Raw genomic sequence first — 19,649 nt, forward strand, 5'->3', positions numbered from 1 at the left:
CATTGGCTCTTGGTAGTGGTTCTTCTGTTTAACTGAATGTCTGCTTTTCTTATGAGTTCTCACATATTTACCCAAATAGACGGTGAAGGTTTTGTTTTTTTCCTAAGGAAGCCATCCCTTAAATTTCATCTGTTGTTTGTGCTCAGTCAAGATCTGCCTATACTGTCCAGGGCAGAGGCAGAACACAAGCTGCCTGAGTGAGCCAGTGCCTTTCAGCCCTGCTTTCAGCAATGCCTGAGAAACTTGGCCTTTGCCAAAGTGTGGAGTGGTTGCAGAAGACTTGGGAAGAGCTGGGATTAGGAAGGTGGTGAGAAGAGGCAGAGGAAGATGTCTGCAGTCACATTCAAGATTCCCATTCCTTTCCCTATGCAGGCAAAATATTTGTGTTCGAGTATACCCTGCTGGGGAAGATGCAGGGTGGCTGTTGTTTTGGCTGGTGGCTTAGCCAGAGTTACAGCTACGCTTTCATTCTTCTGTTGTGTGAAAGGCATTTTGCTTTGCAAAGGTCCCAGTCATGCACCTACTGTCGTGTTGCTTTACCTCTGGGCTGAGCAGGCAAATGTAACTTGCTGATTCTGTGGGGCTTTGTCTGCCGTAAGTGTGCCATTGCCTGGTTCAGAAAATGTTCAAGGACTTGTAAAGTGCAGCTGCTTTTAGAGGCACTTGTTGCTGAACTGGAGAGACAAACCAAAGGTGACAACTAGCTTATGTACAGCTGTCCTCAAAGGGAGCAAGGCTGAGAACGCACATCAGTAATCAGAGCACTGTGGGGTTTATTATTTCTGTTGTCCTTTGTGCTCTGCAGCACCTTGTCCCTGTATTTTAGTGTCACTGCCTGCATCTTCTCCTTCAAAGGTGATAAGCACATTGCAATATTGTAATAAGCCTCTGGGTGGGTGAGACACAAATGGGGTGACAGGTTTTTGTCATCAGTTGTACGAGTTCAGAGAACTGAGGGTAGCATTTTGTTGTGCATCAAGATTTATCCCTGTTCCAACATAACCTGTCACAGGTGACTGCAGATAGCCAGTCTTGTTTGAAAATGCAACTTTACTGTGCAGTTAGAATTTGGATTTTATTGCAAATGTGAGACTTACAGAAATTCCAGTTTGCATTTTGTGGTGTGTGCTTAGCCTTGACCTTTCCTTGTCTGAGATGAAATGTTCTCTACTGCTCTTGGCCGAAAGTCAGACTTGGCAGAAGGCTTCAGAGGAAAGCCCAGGTAATAATAACTGGCTGCTCAGGTAGGCAGCTGGCACTAGTTCCTTGGCTATTTTAAGATGAGGGCTCCTGGCAGAGGAGAAGAAATCTGAACCCTTGGTCTGGCTAATGCTGTCCTGCTTGGCCTGATCACTTGAATAATCATGTGATTGTAATGACATTTGCTCAGTAACTCAGATCATTCTCCTTTGTTGCTCTGAACTGTTGGGGAAGCCACGTGAATGAGAGCATTTTTGCATCAAATGCATGTCACCTTGGGCATGCCAGGGAGATCTTTCGGCCAGCCACATGGTCGCTGACTCTCCTTGCCTTTTAATAGCAGTGTTGCTGTCTACATCTGTGGGCTTTGTTTGTGCTTGTTTAATATGAAGCAGGCAAAGTTCGTACCTCAGACCCCTGGAAACTACATCCTCAGCTAAGGCTTGAGATAATCAGAGTGGTTGGCAGGAGTTGCTTATTGGGTAGTAACTAACATGCAGCTTTGAAAAAACTTTTCTACCTTGACTTCATACAGCAGCAGGTGAGAAACAAAATGCATCTGCCCAGGGTGGGCAGTTTTCCTTCAAAATCCGTATTCCTAACTTTGTGTTGTGCCAATACAGATGGCTTTTCGGTCCAGATAAACTGGAATGTGGCTGCACTTCTGCCTGCGGCTGAATCTCCCGGGTGCAGCGTGACAGCAGGGGGCACCACACTTCAGTTGTATGGGCAAACACAGGACAAGGTCTCCTGGAAAATGACCTGCCGGATTTATACAGAAACCTGTCTAGTCCTGGCAGTGTGGAGTGACTGGCTGCACTGGTGTGACTAATGCATCTCTGAAGTGATTTAAGAGTATGAGAGAAATCTGATATGTATCTTAATCAAATATATCTGTTTCTTTGGTGCTGCCACAAATATTCCTTTCAAGGCTGTTGAGTTAAAGCTGCTCTTAATAAAACCTAATTTATCTAGAGTAACTTACCTAGTGCAGTTCCAGGTTCACTGAAACTTAAACAGGTCCATTCCCATACTCTCCATTCCAGTCCTTTGTCTTGCATTTTGAACCTGGAGTTGCTTTCTTCCTACTCTGCTTCTGTCACCATGTTACTGTCTGTCCAGTGTTCTGCCCCTGCCTGGAAGCCTGTGTCTGCTTGCCGCTTTCTTCTGGTTTTGACTCTGTGGCTGGTTTTCATGCTGCTGGCTGTGCCCGGGCTATACTGTCCAGCTGCAAGAGCTGCCACGGCCTTCCCTTCTATGGATCCCTTGTAAAGGTTTGTGCCTTTATGCTGGCACCCTGCTTGCTGTTTGCTCTCCATATTCACATGGCAGTGCAAGACCTTGATGGGTCTTCCTTCAATTGAGATCAGCTTAGATGGCAAAGCAAGGAAGCATAATTCTGTGTTGCTTGAGTAAAGCACAGTGATATGCAGGCTACAGCAAGGAACTCTCAGCAGAAGGGAAGCTGTTCTTGGAGACAATTTCTGTTTTTAGGCTGCCTGTGTTATTAATATACTGCTGTCCTGGGAGCTGTACATAAGCAGAAATTCAGACACCTGATACTTGCCAAACATACTTTCCGTAACAAGTGTGCAGACGTGCTGTGTCATGAGTCCTTAGTCCTTGCACTGATTTTTATTTCTCAGCTCTCCAGTCATTTTTTCATTCATATGGGACAAACCCAAACCTCCTGGCCACTGTTTTTAGGGCAGGCTGTGAGCTGTTTTTACTGGGACACTAGGAGCGCTGGGGCTTTGATTTCAAGGCATGGCTTGCGTTTCTGTAATAAGTGAGTGGAACTGGTTCACTCAACACCTATGTATGTAGGAGTGTTTTCAAGCTTCAGGCATGCCTAGGTGCCAGCACAGTCTGTTAATTTACGCTCATTTATTCTGATTTATCTCTTTTGCAGAGAGAGCTTGCAATGGGAGCTGGGCTAAGGAACGTACAGCATTTCCCAGCACATGAAGCACTGGCAGTAAAACAGGCAGGGAGAAGCAGAACTGGCTGCAAAATAGAGGGGGAAAGGGAATGATGAAGCAAATGCTCATCTCTAGAGAAAGACATCGGTGAATTTGGCAGTGTTTGACTGCTCAAAATTAAAGATGCAGTTGGATTGGGGTTTTTGTTTGTTTTGCATGTTAGATGTGCTGTGGGATGCCCAGGCTGCACAGTGCATCTGGAATGTGCTGCAAACTATGGCACAAGTGCTAGTGCTTGCTCATGAGCTCTGAGTGGAGGAGAGCAGGCTGGGCAAGTGACACATGCTCTTGCCAGTAAGAGGCCTATTTGCTTGCATACCTGGCTTTTAAAATGGCTGCAGCCGTGAGGATTGTTTGCAATTAGCTCATGGCGCAAGAGAGGATTTGTACATGGCTCTGAGGGGTGACATCTCTCCAAGTAAAGCACCAATGAGGCTGGGGATAGCTCTAGCAAATTCCTTCCTTCTGAGTGCTGGGGTATTGGGTGCTCACTTTGCCTGTGTGATGTAGCCAGCCAGGGTAGGGCTGCATTGTGTGAGGTGCTGTGCACATCCCTGTGCTGGTCAGGGTGTTGCAGGTGGAAGCCAGGCAAGTGGGTAACAAGTATGGCGAATGTGATCTCCGTTAGGTGTTTTCCAGGAATACTCATGGGTCCTTCTCTTGGACCAGACTCCTTCATTGTCCAGGATGCTGCTCAAACACATCCTGCTTTGCAGAGTTTACAATCTAACCCACAAAGTCTTGACACATCCCTCTGGACAGCAGTAATCTGCACCACCTTGGCCAGAGATATGCAGGGGACCACCCCAGAACTGAGGCGGTAGGGAATGACATTCAGTGTGTCACCCTGCTGCCTGGCACCACTAATCCAGGCACATCCCTCCCTGCCCAAGGCCAGCAGCTGTCAGAGCAAGCCAGGGAAATGGTTAACTGCATGAATGAGAATTGCTAAAGGGAAACATTTTCTCATGCAGGGTGCAGCAAGGCCTCTCATCACTTCTCCTACCCAGCTTTAATTAAGCATGTTGCAGAGACAGAGATTCTGGCTGCCCTGGGAGGCTTGGACTGGTTACATACCTGAGTGTGGCCAGTGACTGTATCTCCTGTGCTGGGAAAGGATAAGCTACAGAGAACCTCTTACGTAAGTTTTGACTCTGATCAGGGATGCAAATGCTGGTTTATAATTGTCTTCAAATGTGGTGTTGAAGAGAGGAGACGGGATTCTGAGGACGAATGCTACAGTACTGTGGGACAAGTGAGGTGGGTGTCTGCAGTGAGCCGTGGGCACTGGGGTCATCTCATTTCTGTGGCTAGGTGTTTGACCCTGCACTTGACCCATCATGTGGAGTCTCGGCCCTGGATCTGAAACTTGTTTAAAAGGCAAGAGAACAACAAGCAAAACTGGGTTTTAGGATAGTGATCCTGAAAAGCCCAGGGTTTTTTTTTCTGTGTGTTTTTCCAATGCTGACCAAGGTGAGAGCTTGGTGAGCAGGCACAGACCTGGAAATCGGGCTGCTTGCTCTGCAACGCCACTGTGCACAGTCCACAGCTCCGCTGCTGCCAGTTTCCTCCAAGTGCTTGCACAAACCCCCAGGTTGCATGTATTTTGTTTTCTTTAAAACAAGCAGGGAAGTAGGAGTTAATTCTGTCATGGTGGCTTCGCAAGGCTGGAAGCGTTGCTCCATTTTGAGAGCGCAAGCAGTACCTTGCTTGCTGGGTGTACTCAGAGTCACTGTTTGAATCCAGCATGCCTGGCAGAAGGCAGCGGTGTGCTGGGAGTGAGCAGGGGTCTGTGCCAGCCATGCAGCAGCAGCACAGCTGCTTTGTCACCTGCAGCATTTTTAGTTTTGTTGGTGTGAGAGCTGGAGAAGATCCATTGTGACTTTCAGGTGCCAGGCTGCGTTTGCAGGTCTGCCTGTGTTCATCTGCCTGGAAGCCATGGGCAGAGGAAATGTAAGAGAAATCCATATGGCTTTTCCCTCAGGTATCCCATACAAAGTGATTTATTAGCTGGGCAATGTTTAAAGTGTGTTCTATTGAATTGTATCCTGAAAACCAAGCCCCAGGGCTGGAGCTGCTGGGACTGCCAGAGCTTTCTGACTGGGCTGGCAGGAGCTATTCCAAGTGTAAAGCATGACTTTCAGAGGCAGTATGGATTCTCCTGTGGCAAACCTTTCTGTGGCATATTGTCAGTACAGCCACATCAGATGAATCGTAGCCCAAGATTTTCTCCTGAGAACTATTAGCTCAGTCCTTTTTTCCCCATCAGTTCAAATTTTACAAGATGAAATCCTGCTGTGTTAACACATAGTGCAGGTTCTATTAGTTGGTCGTTAAGAACCATTTGGAGCTGGTGATTTGGACAGTTGGGTTTGAGTGGGCTGCGGTGTATGTTTGCTGTCTTGCCATACAATGTCATCTCTTCAGTGCATTTTGTAAGAGCTTCCATTAATTTCCGTAGATATCTGCATTTGAGGTGAAGGGTGACCTAATCTTTAAAAGCATCTTAATCCACTTAGACACCCTTGCGAAGCTCAGCATTTTCTCCTTGTCAGGAGCAGACTGCGTTCCTAACCTTGATGTGTCACTTTCCGGTTGGCTTAATATTTGGGTGAGAATAAAAAGCAAATGTTTTTGAAAGATTAAAAGAATTCATGCTGCTAAGGTATGTGCATGTGTGGTGTGCAAACATAAAAAAAGATATGAACATAATTTTAAGTGTTTGGGTGGTAGAAAAATGATAAAATAGTACCCTCAGGTGACTATAGAGAACAAACACAAGAAGAGGTAAATCCATTTGAAAGGGTGTAAATGGGGCATTATGAGGGAAGAGGAAATGGGGCTGAAATGTTGCTTAATGTAAACTTAAGTGCAAGACAAAAATAGGACTCCTGTTAGTTTGATCTGCAAATGTGTTTCACAGGGGCCTGAGGGCAGGCAGGGAAAATGTGGTCTCTGATGTCAGTACAAGACCTAGTGTCTGTGCCTTGTTAAGATTAGAGATCTAGACTTGGCTCAGGCAGGGTGGAAAGTTGTTGCCAGCAGCCTGTGTTTGGTTTTGGGGGGGTTTCAGCTCAGACTCTGGTCATGAACAAAGTACACCACAATTAACACTAATTGGTATCTTCCTTGACGTTTTGTCTGGGTAGAGTGAACTCCCTGGAGGCAGTCACTCCAGGTCAGAGGAGGAGGCTCATGGGGGTGTTGCATGGCTCACAGGACCTTGGTGACAATGGGAAATCTTGAATCAAACCCGGTTCACACTGCATAAGGACTACCTGCTTTGTATGTGGTGTTTCTCCCTTGGTGGCCAAATTTCTGCAAGGAGTGAACACATGCAGACATGCCCATGTGCACAGGCTGGGCCTTGAAGCCATTTGCTCACTGCCCTTCAATCAAAACCTTCTGCTCTTGCATTTTGTTTTCTGTTTGGTGACTGAAGCGAAGCTTCATGTGCCTTCACGTGAGAGCTAAGTGGGTCAGCAGGCTGCTTTGTTTGCCTAGCTCTCATGTGGAAAAAGCCCACTGCAAAATGCTGAGGCTTGGCAGGAAAGTGCCAATTAAAGATAGCAGTGCAGGAGCATATTGTCTCTAGTTGAGAGCTTGAATCTGGGGCTGTGACAACTGTCATGTGCAAAGGAAAGAACGAAGAATTATCAAGTTCAATGTTGAGCTGAAGTAGCTAGTGCTTTCCCTGTTTCAAGTGTTTGTTCTCACACAGGATGGACAAAGAGATTGTGCCCTGTTTCACAGGTAGGGTTAGTAAGGGGTAGAGGAGGTGAGTCCATGCCAGAGCGAGATCAATGGCTCTCAGAAGCTGGGTACTTGGGCTTCACCCATGCTGTGAACAGCCCATGCTGTTTGTCTTTGTGCCAGCAGCAGTCCAGCCTTCTCCTTAGCACTGCACAAGTCTGTTCAGGTGATGTGTGCAGGAGATCTAAGTGCCAGGAGGTGCCAAAGGGAGTGACATAGAGCTGAGCAAAGTTATTCTCCCCCCTTAGCCACATAAGTAGTCATAAAGGAAACACACCTTTCTAAATCTGCATAGTGGTGTGCTCAACTAACTCTAAGGAAGTAATTCAGGGACAGTCAGGCTATGATGCTGCTATCCCCTGCTGTCATGGACCGCTACATCATCATCCTGTCATTCATATATGAATGCATTTCTCCTTCTAGCATTTGGCCCTCAGATTCTCAAGCAGACGTTGTGCAAAAGGGCCCTGAGGAAGGGAGAAGAGCAGGTCACTCAGGTAGAGTCGGTATTTCTGCTGAAAGAGAGCCTCTCTTCCTCCCAGTCCATCCTTCTGCTTCCCAGTAGTTTTGTTTTATTCATCTGTTTTTCTGAAAGACCAGGGTTGCTAAGTGAAAGCTAGAATATCCATGCATCCCTTTATTTAGGAAAAAAGCTTTCTGGCTTTACTTTGCCCTTTCTTGGAGCTTTCTGTGCCCTCACTGGTATCTGTAAGCTGATCTCCTGTTTCTTCTTGCAAATGGACTGTGCTTTGTTTTGCACGTGTATTGGTACATGCCTCCAGACCTTTTCAACAAGAAGAGAACAGTGTGCTTTGCAGGTGGTCTGATTAGAGAGATACGTGCTGCTTCACCAGGAACAGTATCCTCTCAGGAGACAGATGTTCCTACCTCTCTGCTGCACTAGTCTGTCTGTGTTGGAGATTGACATGCGAGGCAGGTAAGTAAATGGAGATCTTTCAGAAGTGAGAGCACAGTAAGAAGCACCTTTATTTAGGTACGTTATTTATAAGAGTATTGCCAAAATGTTTGCTGTTGTACCACTGGAGATGAAGTCCTTGTCCAGCAGCCGTGTGTGACGGTAGCAGCTTCTCTAGCAGTTACTGCTCTTTTCTTCATGTATAGAGTGCTTTCTGCACCCTAAGACTGGTTACAAGTAGCACAGTTACTACCTAACTGACTTCAGAGAAGCTGGAATACCCATGCAGACTGCATTCCATATGGCAACTTTGATCTAGTTGCCCTTGGGGTACCTTGACCTGCCTTCAGTGGTGGGCTTCCACTGAGAACTCACAGGCAATGTATGCAGAGCTCTGCCGTAGATGGTGTTAGAATTAATGCAGATTGATGTCCCTGTGAAAGCTGATGGACTGCACAGTATTACCAAGAGCCTCCTCCAAGATGTTGTGAGACTCTTAAAAATATCCATGAAAAGGCAGTGTTCTGTTAAAGAAAGCAGGATGAAGTAAGTGTGCAATATAGTGGGTGATACAGAGCAATACTATATGCACTAGCATTTAACAGGGCAAGGATCAGAAGAGTGCCTTCACTGCCTACTTTTAAGTACTTAAAACCCAAGACCATTGCATCTCTCAGTATTTCTATATGAAGCTTTAGACTCCCAGTGATCCTCAAATCACCAGAAGTAAGAATCTGTGTAAAAAACCCACAATTATATCGTAAGGCAGAATTGAGAGGTTTCCAAGGGCCTCTTTTTTATAACACTGAAAAGAATGAATTCACAACAAATGTGTAATGCACAGTTACTGTCTTCGTACTAAAGCTAAATAATACTGCTTCTCCTAATTCAACTATTCCATTTTTATCTCATTTTTTTTCTCAAAATGGAATATGATGGTATTTTAGGTAGCACAGAGAGAACTAGACTGAGCAAACTGTTCCTGTAGTCCTGATGGATTCAGCTGAAGTGGGATAACTGGTTCTTTATTAATGCACTGATGATCCTACCTAGTCATCAGCTGCTGCTGGGAGACTGCAAAACAAGAGAAGGGTGAATGACTGGACTCCTGGTTGCAGAACTGCACAGCCTGGGAGGGAGAGCACTCCGCACAGGGGCTGTCCCTCCTTTTATCTCACAGGGATTATAGCGTGGGGATGGGAAAACCAGATCCGGTGAAGCTGAGCTGTTGTGTCTCTGCCATGGGCAGTACTTAGCCACTTAGGGCTCTCAAGAGGCCTCTGGGGCAAGAACCATGATAATTTCTAAAGCTGTTTTGTAATTGCCTCCTTTCAATTTACACAGGTCTGCCATCCTTTTAAGCACCCATATCCCCAGCTTTCTCTTAACATCTGTGCAGCCTGTTCCACATTCTAGGTTCAACTTATGTGGATTCCTTCATGCAAAGGAGCAATTAGGTATTGCTCTGAAACCTCATGGTGGAAAAGAAGAAATCAGCAAATTCAGTATTCTTTGGAGAAGGCTTGCCAAAGCCATTCCAATGCCAAAACCATGAGCCATGAAGAAGGGCAATATTATTTCGAGAAGGTGACTGAAAAGGAGCTATTTCTTCCACATTCAGTTCTTGCATATGAACAGTTTTGATGGCTTAGGCTATATACTTGTTGCAAACTGCAATGGTACACCACCTTATGAAGGTCAATGGCTTCCTGCAGCACAGAGGATGGATGTGGCTGGGGGTGTCTGAGGTGAAATGAAGGTTCCCTACAACCAACACAAGAAGCAGTCACAAGCAGAGGGAAGAAGATGGTCAAACAGGCCTTAGTAAATAGCCTGTGTACATGGATTTTGCTTCCTATTTTCACATCAGTCATAGAGTTAGGAGCGCTACAACTATTCCCTGTAGGAGAAAGATGCTTTTAAATGCTGCTTTTTAACCAAGTCTGCACGAAACAGTTTCCCTCAATAGGAAATCGTAAAAAGCAGGGACTGCGCACTGCCATGCAGCTCCAGGCTTCTTTCTACACGGCACACTTGGCCCCAAAGGTCTCCTTGCCCCAGCCTCAGGCATTGCTCTCACAGCATTCAATTTTCTCACACACACTGCCCACGAGTGCTGTGCTTCCTGGAGCCTTCTGCGGAGGTTAATCCGGCAGGACTGGGGTTCGAGCCTCTCCTTGCCCTCTGTCCCTGGAAAAGCGTTCATCTCCCTTCCCGCAGCGAACCGCCGCCGGCCCCGTCAGCTCAACAACTGCCGCCGAGCAGCCACCAGTGTCGCCTTGGCAACCGAGCCCGCCCGTAACGGCCGCGGAGGGCGTGCAGCGAAGATATCGCCGCAGCGCATGCGCAGTGCGCCCGCTGACCTCACCGCCGCCGAGCTGTGGGGGCTTCCACCACCTACCATAGAGACCCGCGGGAGGCGCGTCCTCTCTAGCCTTCGCCCCACTCTCTATGGTCTTTTCTGGGAGGGGGCGGCCGGTGGGCGCATGCGTGCTGCAGGCCCAGGAGGCTGCTAGAGGCGCAGGGCGGTGCCGCGCAGGCGCGCTGGCTCCCATTCTTCCCGTGGCAGCGGGGCGGGCGCAGCCATGCAGCGCAGCGGGCGCCGCCGCCGGCACTGAGCGCCGTCCGGCCCCCGCCCCGCCGCCTCCCCGCGCCGCGACCGGCAGGTAACTCCTGCGCCGGCATCGCGCCGGGCGGGGGGGACCACCCCACTATGTCGCGGGGCGGGGGGAGAAGCGCTGCTCAGGGGCTTTGTGTGGTGCCACTGCCGCCGCTGGGTGACTGCGAGCAGCGCGGTCCTGAGGGGGGCGGGGTGCGGCGGGCGCCGCCGGCGCCGTCCCGCCCGCGGCACCGGCCGGGAACGCAGCTCGGAGTCGTCCGGCAGTGTGGCTGGTTGGATGGGAGGGGTAACGGCCGCGACAGGAGCCTGGGGGGTGCGGGTCTGCCGGGGCCTAACGGCTGTCGTGGTGGCTCCCCTCGGCCTCCCGTCCCCTGGGGGCGGCCTGCCCTGGTTGCCTCCGGGTCAGCAGCGGAACGGGCCTCTCGGCGGGTAGGGCTTGGGGCCGCCGAGCAGCGGCCGAGCGGGGGCAGCAATAGCACTGCGGGGCCAGCCCTGCGCGGTGCTCGGCGCACAGGGCAGAGGCCTCCGGCGAGGGTCTCCGCTAGCACAAACCCTTGATTAGGGAAGGGAGGCGGAGTGCAGCCGCCTTGCGCTCATTCGGCAGTGGGGGATTTTGGTAACGCCTGGAGGCTGCTGTATTTTTAAAACCATCTTGTGATTTGGGTGGATTCAGCTCTTGTATTTGGCTCTTTTGTGCACGTGTCGTGCTTTGCTTCTTTTATTTCTGTCAAAATTTTGAATGCAAGTGAGATGAGGACTCGGGAGTATGTGCCTGTATGGAGAGGTGGATTCATCATTGAACAGGTACAGCGAAAATGCCTCAGAAGGGTGTTCAGTCTGAGTAAATAGAACGTAGTTACTTGTCAGAGTGTTCATATGGACTTGTCTGGGCTATGATGAATGTGTGTTCAATGCATGTCTTCAGATATCTGTGAGGAAGGGAAAAGCTGCTTCCTTCTCCATCCCCTTGTAAGCCTGTTGAGAAAGGAGTGGTAAGCTGAGGCAGGGTGACAAGCTCAAAGGTGTATGAGGATCCTGTGATGAGGTAGAGCAGAGGTTTCCCAGATGTGAGGGTTGTTCTGACCAGTAGGTTTCCCTGTCTCTTGCAGATTACTTCGTAAGTCAATGTTTAGCAAAGAAGCATGTGCTGAGCCACTGTTGGTAGGGCAGAGAAGTGATCTCCATCCCAATGCTTGTGCAAGCATCTCAGGCAAATCTGTTGGAGTCCATTTTGCTGCTGAGTAGTGCAGGCCATTTCTCTGCATCTTTTGAGCAGTTGCATCTCTGTTGTGTGCTCCTGTTGATGCTGCCTAGGTGCTGTTGAAGACATACCGAAGTATTGTCACTTGATACCTGATGACGCAAATCAACTGTTTAGTTCAGTAGTTCTCAAATAAGATCTTGCAGGGGTATTGGAAGTGCAAGTGTGGGATCCTGTGTGGGATTCTGAACTGGATTTCAGTTTTGCAGCTGAATGTATCTGAGAAGTTTCAGTAGTGGTGAGCTTTTGTTTGAGCAAAGGACTACACCAAATGCAGGGTGGAACCACAGTACTACCGTATTCAGGGCTTTCCTTGTCATGGCAGCATAGCTTTCTGTGTGGAACAAGGCTTTATGCTGCAGTCATATGTTTGGCAAAGTTCAAGTTTTGCTCATTTTCTCTGTTGAACCTTGTCAGCATGACTGAAGCCTGGAAGTTGTGAGAAGGACAAGGTAATGACTGTGTCACTGTGGGTGATCCTCTCTCTATTTCACAGTCACACTTGCTACATTAAAAAAAAATGCTGCCAGTGTAAGTGGATTTTTTTTTCTACACTGATGCCAGCAACATTCTTGTGAAGTCCTTGAAATTGATTAGATGTTTTCAGAAGTTTGTTTAAAGGAAAAAAAACGATATGATATTAAGCACTTTGGCCTTGCTTTGCTTGTCTGATAATGTACAGTGCGAAAAGTGAGACAGCAGCATGCTTGTGAGATGGAAATGTTTCTCTAGTCCATGTGACAATCCCTAGAGGGGCAGTTGCAGAGAGAGCCAGTGCTCGAATGAGCTAGTTCTCCAGTCATCTTTCAAGTTCTGTAGGAATCTTAAATCTGAGATACAGCTTAAGTGTTAGGAAAAACAGATATTTAAACAGAAAAATACTCAAACTGAGGTGATTTGCCTGTGTCTCATGTATGTTGGTCAGTCCTTCCGTAGCCATTGAGCAATTTGGTCATGGCTGTTGGTTGAGCTGACTGCAAAATTGGCCATTTCTGTAATGATTTACAATATGAGGAGCTGGATCTTGCCCTCAGCAACCTCTGTGTTAGGGGCAGGTCATGCTATGTTATGAGAAATGTGAAAGACATTGGACATAGTGGATCTATTCAGAGGGATAAAGTGTTAACCTCCCTATTTCAACATACATGCAGATTTTTGTGAGAGTAATGTGGCTTTGAAGCTGGTGGACTGCCATTACAAGTCCCCTTCTGGCCTCAGATGACTTTGGATTGGGCTCATGTGTCACCCTGAGTCTCTCATTATCTCAGGCCTTGCCTAGATTAGGGCTGGAAATCTTATTGGTATGGCTCTGGAGGGGCTTGCTGGTGTTGACTTTGCTGGCAGTTGTAATTGAAGCTTTCTCCTGGATTCTGACAGCACCAGCACACCTTCCAACAGTGCTTGCCAGTGCATGGAAAATAATGCTGGCAAGTATAGAAAGGTCTCTCAGCTGAATGAACAAAATAGAGTGATTTTATCCATTAACTTCTTCAGACTGTGACTTCAGTAAACTGTAGGCAGTCTAACTGTGAGGATGGGGGTTTGTTTCCTTCCTTGATAAAGGGTTAATGTTTGTGGCGGTCCTGTGCAGAGCAGTCTTAGTTTTACCCCGCTGTTTAATGTTATACATGTTATGCTGCTCTTTGCTCAGATTCTTAATTTTCATCAACCTGTGCAGTGTTGAAGTTTGCATTGTGTGTTTCTTGGAGCTCACTCAGCCCTTTGGGTATTGTCTACTGGACCGACTTGTTATCGATCCTCAAAGTTGCTTGAAAGCCTAATGTGAGCTAGTTAAGAGCTTTGCACAACAGCATACCAAAGAGCTAAACACACAAGTTCCTTGGTATTCTGCACTGCACTAGTGTCTGGCTCTGTTGTAAACGTGAGAGATTACTTTCTTCTCTTTTTGGCCGCACTAGCATTCTTGCATGCACACAAAAAACCCCAACTCACCCCCAAAAAAACCCTAAATAACCAAAATGCAACCAACCTGGATGGTGTCGTTATAGGAGGGCAACAAATGGATTTTGTGGTCTGAGAGGCTGCAGGTGTTCTCCAGGAGATTTGGTCTCAATTCATGCTTGCTGTTTGAGTTGGTCTGGTTTCCTGTTCTGTCGCTTAATCAAATCTGTGCATGTTTTGCTCTGCAAGAAGTGAAATGCCCATTCTGCATCTAGAAGCAGTTTGCCAAGTAGGAACAGCGACATTAATTGTTAGAAAAGCATCATCATCATTATTTTATTGGAAGCGAGTGTGCAGATTTAAAAATCTCTAATTTGCTTCTCCCGCCAGCAGAAATAACAGGCTAAACAGTCTAAACAGGCCAGTCCCTGGTGCAGCATTTCCATGTTCCAGATTTAAGCTGACACCCTCTCTTTAGACTTTGCTTGTGGATGCTTTAAATTCCCAGATAACTCAGAAAGTCAAGCTGAGCCAACAGTGATATGCTGAGGCGAAGATCTGATAAAAATTAAGTCAGATTCTGACTTACGTTTCAGAGGGATGCTGGGCAGGAGGAAAGAATCCCAGATATGTCACTCTGCCTGTTACATTACAGGTGATTTCTTAGCCCATAGTCTCTTAACTTCACTAGAGTTCAGCCCAATTCATTGTATTGTCAAACAAGGTCCCCCTTCTCCTCTTTGTTGTCCAGTGCTTTCTCCACCACTGTTTTACAAGTCTTTTAAGTGTAGTGGTGGCTTTCTGCAATCTCTTGCTGCCTGTGTTGGGGAATTATTTTTCTTTGTTTTTGGCCATCTACTTATGTGCTGTTGCAAATGCCAAGCTGAATGGAATCTGCTTATGCCTGAGCATAGAGGGTAGCCCTCCTTCCCCCACTGGAGCTGAACTAGTCCTGGGTGGGGGTTTCTGCTGGCACCAGTAAGCAGTTGCATTCCTTGGCTAACAGTTTACATGTGGGCTGATAGTCCTGGAGAACAGGGGTAAAAGAAGCTCGTTTAATCATGCAGACAAGTTTGTGTTTAGTGTCATGAGGGAAGAGATGGACATTAGCTGGGAAGCCTGAAGGGAGACCAAGAAAATACCTTTTCCAAACCTGTTGACTTGCAAACTGCTGCTGTTGCATCCCACAGTTAGTTTATTATAGGCTCCTAACAGAGTTCCTGTCTGGTTCAGTTTTGGGCATCTGATCGGTTTTCAGATCAGCAGCATCTTGACATGACTTGTCAGAAGCGTGTGTGTATGTCATTGTCTTAGAATTGGGGATGGTTTTGTGTGTGGTTATAGTATCTGCTAGCCTGCCTGAGGTCATTCTGTGAGTGAACTTACTGAGGTGTAGACTGTATGGAGTGTTTTTTCCCCTTCTTTACTTCTACACCATGCTCATTTTGTTAAGATTGTCTAAAATAGACGTGTATATTTTGAGAAAACAGTGTAGCATGCAGAGGGAGGAGATCTTACTGAAAGGCAATTAGTTGGATACTCAGTATCCCTGGAGGGCTGGTACCTGAGGTATGAGCTTGTGGATTATTTTTTTTATTCCAGTGTGTCATTTTACTCCCAGCACTTGTCTCAAGTACTTCCTTCCAGGGTAGCTCTGGCTTGGACTTGTACACAAAAACTTACCTACTTTCTCTGTGTCATTAGCCAGTTATACATCAGTAGGGGATAACAAGGTCCTGGAAGACTGGTTGAGTAAAGAATTTATATCAAACCCACTGATCTCTTTAAAACTATATTATCCTGATCTTGTACCAGATGTGGTGGTAGGGGTTTTTTTTCTTTCCCCAGGGTGTTACCTAGCCTTCAGTTCCCACTGCCACTGGAGACTTGCTTTGCAGTGGATCTGGGAAAGGAGCTGAATTTCTACCGTATTCTTTGTTATAAGTTAGAAGTTGTTGTTCTCACACCTTTTTTGACTGGTGGATGTTAAGAGGTGCTTGCCATCTTCAGGAATGGCTAAGTTAGTGATCTTAGCCTAAGGGACTTCATCTATTGCAATACAAATAGAGATGACAAGATTCAGATGTGTGCTGCAAAGCCACTCATCCTGCTAGCAACCTGACAAACGATGAGCCTCCCTGCTCTAATTCTCAGTAGTGTTCTACTTCCAAACCTCGCTAAGCATTACCCACATGAAGCTGCAGGTTAAAGTCTCTTCCTTCCCGCATTTTTCTGAATGATCCAGTGTTGCTGCTGAATTGTGCAGGAGAGTGGTTAGGATGTGACTATGGAGAGTTGTCCTGCACTCATAGTTGCAGTATGAAGGGGGCTGGACACCATCTCCATTCTTCTGGGATGGATCATCACAGCTTCTTGGGGAACCTTGTGCACCCTTGTCTTTGACAAATTGCAGAGTTGGAAGCAGGAGCAAGGCAGTGCTGTGATGATTTGTTGGCCAGGGCCCCACAGGTGTCAGGTGGAGTCTGTAGGCTCTAAGGTAGGGTTAGATCTCTAGAATGGGGGAAAGTGGGGATATTTTTGTACATGAAAACCCACAACTGAGGTACTATTCATGGAATAAATTGTCTTGAGGATAGTTTGCTCTGTTTCTACCTCACCCCAGTCCAGCAGGCCTTAATAAATTGCCCATATAGTGTGACACCTTGAAACCATAAGCTGAGATGCCTGCAAAGGGGATTCACAGAGTTGCTCCTAAGATGATAGGATTTTGAGCTGTCTCAGTGCTCAAACAGTTAAGAGACCGTGAAAGCTCATTCTAGACTTGTCCTTGGTTTCAGACACTGTTAAAGCCAAACTAGTTTCAGAGAGGGGTTGTATTAGGAAAACAAAGGATGTTGAAGCTCATCTCATTTTCTAACCTGCTCTTGAAGGGTTACTACCTCTCTGCAAAGTGATTCCACTAGAGTAGGGGTTGGGTTCACATTGAGGTGACCTGCAAGTTGTCTTAATTTGCTGCAGTTTTGTTACTGTGGAGACTTTTTGAAGACTGATGCCTTGCTGAAGTCAGTAGCTTTGTATGAGGGATTCAGTTACTGAGGCACCAGTGTAAAACATTAGTGGAGCATAAGAACTCCTGTTATTTGAAGCTTATCTCTCATCTTACCCAGGGTAGAGTATTGCAATGTTTACAGCTAGCATCTGTCCTAGAAGGATTGTGTGTGGGCTAGAAGGCCTTAGTTAGCTTAAGTCCTGGAAACCTTTCAGCCGTCTTTATTCTAGAAGCCTGCCTCAGTTTCCTAATGGGAGTGAAGTTGTGCCCTGGTGTAGGTTGGTTACTGTCTTTATTTTAAACATCAACTCTTTAATAGACTCCAAGGAAGTCTGAAGAACAGCTAATATTTAGCAGAGTCCTAGCAAGCCTTCATCGAGATGTAGCTCTTCTGACGGGGAAGTGTCAGCAGCAGTAGGGATTTCTATGAGCTCCTCCTTAGTGTGGCTGGTGCTGTGGGAGAAGCAAGAAACTCTCCGTTTAAGACCTAGTAACACTTCCAGCAAGGAAGCTGCATCTGCATGAGTGGTGGTTTGCTTATCAGCAAGGCCGTAGTGGTGAGTACTAGTGGTGTGGTGGCTATTCTGAAGACCTTTAAAGTTGCTGTGTAGGGGGTGTGGAAGGAGTCTGCATGAAGTGAAGTCATAGATGCTTAGTATGCTGAGGTAAGCATGATGCTCTCCCACCAATTAGAAAAGCATGAGTTTTCAGGCTGGAAATTTGAGATACCATCTTTGGATTAGGGGATGCTGAACTACAAGGCAATACTAATTATTGATTTAAAATAATCACAGTGATTGTGCAATATTCCCACTTGCTAAAGAAACATTATTGCCTGCTTATGGAAACAGGTGAACAAAACGGAGAGCCCATCTGTCAGTTTTTGGGTGGGTTTTTCTTGCAAACTGCCTTGCCTCCTCAAAAAGGTTGCTTTTTTCTTCAAGGACGTGATGTTTTGCTTGCTGCCTCCTTCTCTCAGGGGGAGTGGGGTGGGGGTGGTGGTGTTTGAACAACCAAGAATGCTTTGAACTTGGAGACTCAGTACAGCTGCTTTATGCACTGCTACTTGCACATCTAGGGAAAAGTAGGCTTGATTGAATGCTTAAGTAAGTGTCATACTGTGTAAAGGCTTGATACAGAAATCCTGTCTGGGCAGGGAATAGCTGTACCAGTTGAAGCAAAAATAGATGAGGAGTGGACAGAGGGCTGAGAGTTATCACCCTTCATACAGAGTTGTAGTTTGACACTGCCTTGTGGATGAGATCTCTAGTCTTACAAGGATGTGTTTTCTAGGTGCTGTTCTAATTGCTCTGAGCTTCCTGGCCAAGGGGGCTTGGCTGGCAAGCTCAATAGTTAAGTTTTTACACTGCCCACCTTCCAGTAGTGGTGAACTACTGCAGGTTTGATCCCTGATAGTTTTTATTCTTGAAAAATTGCTGCATTTGGCTAGGATGGAGATCTGAAGGAGGAGAGGAGTTGTGGAAAGTCAGGGTTCAAGGAAAAGTCTGTCTAACCTTGAACTAATTTTAAAGTGAAGTTGTATGCAGTTAGGTTGTGAGACCTGTGAAGCAAGAGGCTTGTTGGTACAAATGTATTATTTCTGCAACTGCTGGGCTACAGTTAACCATGTACAGAAAAAAAACCCACCCCAAACCCAAAAGACACCAAAAGTGGTGTTGTAGTGTTTACAGGTTAAGCTTACTGGCTGGAAGTAGGTAAAGATACCTTCAGGAAGGTGACTAAAAAGGCCTGGCTGTTGAGTGGCACTGCCTCTTGCTTACAGTGATCATGAGTGTCAGTAATATTTTGACTGTAAGCTTGTGTCTGGAGTTAGCTGTGTTAGAGGAGTTGACTGGGTTGCACTGGTTTGTTGATAAATGAAGATGACAGTGAAATGTGACAAAGATGATAACTCAACCCCATGACTAGAGCAGAAGAGAGTGGGGTGTAATTTTGGTAGTCGAATAGCTATGTTGGAAGACTTTCCAAATATAGACAAGTGCCCAGGAGAGTAGTATTGCATTCTTTCCATGCTTCAGGTTTCCTTCCTCACTGCAAGAGGAGGAAGATTTAAAATTTCCTATAAGGTTATCCTGAGGTAAAGTCTTACTTGAGAATTGCAAATAATGCAGTTTGACTTAGTCTTGGGTCACTGAGGTTCTAAGCACAGAAAAAAAAATTCATTGGCTTATGTACTCAGTTTAGTGTTGCCACAGTATCTCAGGCAACAAGTATTTCCTTATTACTATTTAGATTGACTTATTCTATGTGCTGAGCCAGTTGCTTTGCTGTGAATCGTACTAGCTTTCTGTAGTGTTATGCTGGTAGTATCTGGACTGAGTAACTTTGGGCTGTTCATTCTTTGTCTGCTTTCTCCTTTAAATTCATCATTTTGAGCTTCAAGCTGGCATTAAACTTAAACCTCTCTGTGGCTTTCTGCTGGACAGCTCTTGGTGGATAACATGGGTGTTACTAGAAAAGGCTTTGTCTAACCACTTAGTTTTAATGGTTTATTAGTGGAAAAGGGAACTTTTTTTGTAGTGACAGAGTTGGGGTGGTGGGGAGAATAGATTTTTCTCTTGGGTTGTCTTGTCTACATGTTGATGCTGTGTCAGATGTAGCCTGCCTGTCTCCCTGAGTGCATACCATAAGCCTAAGAGGAGGGTTGGAGAAACCCCCTGTTTTGGAGCCTGTCCTTGCAGTCCTTATCAAAACTTGGAGAAGCTCCAAACACCAGGACCTGTGCCTTTGAGTTGTTAGTTTTGACTTCTACATGACTGTGTTTCTGTGGGAAGAGGTTATACTCAAAATCTCCAACCTTAATTGTTTGTATTGTTTAACATTTGCTGTTCCAAAACTATGGCATTTAAATTCTGTAGGAACAGAAGTGGACTACTGGGGCTGAGACTGTGGCTTTGTGTTTTCCAAAGCTTGTGAAAGATGTGGGGAGCATCTGTGCAGTTGATCCCAAACTTGATGGGATGTAGCAGCCATGTGCTTCATTG

At 46.3% G+C, this 19,649-nt stretch overlaps 1 protein-coding gene across 4 annotated transcripts in view; it reads left to right on the forward strand.

Annotated features, from left to right (window-relative positions):
* Nucleotides 1-10,127: 10,127 nt before the first annotated feature.
* Nucleotides 10,128-19,649, forward strand: part of CLASP1 (cytoplasmic linker associated protein 1) — a 173,015-nt gene continuing 163,493 nt past the window's right edge. For 3 of the 4 annotated variants that reach the window (XM_061370093.1, XM_061370094.1, XM_061370095.1), the window contains exon 1: nt 10,370-10,517. The gene's annotated coding sequence lies outside the window, so the exon portion shown is untranslated. Of the gene's footprint in view, nt 10,306-10,369; nt 10,518-19,649 lie in introns of those variants that run through there. The other variant, XM_061370092.1, reaches the window with a different exon arrangement.

Source organism: Neopsephotus bourkii, unplaced genomic scaffold (genome assembly GCF_033783945.1).
Source record: "Neopsephotus bourkii isolate Nb327-2 ecotype Australia unplaced genomic scaffold, CSIRO-AGI_Nbou_v1 NB_1526, whole genome shotgun sequence".
Classification (NCBI taxonomy): Eukaryota; Metazoa; Chordata; class Aves; order Psittaciformes; family Psittacidae; genus Neopsephotus; species Neopsephotus bourkii.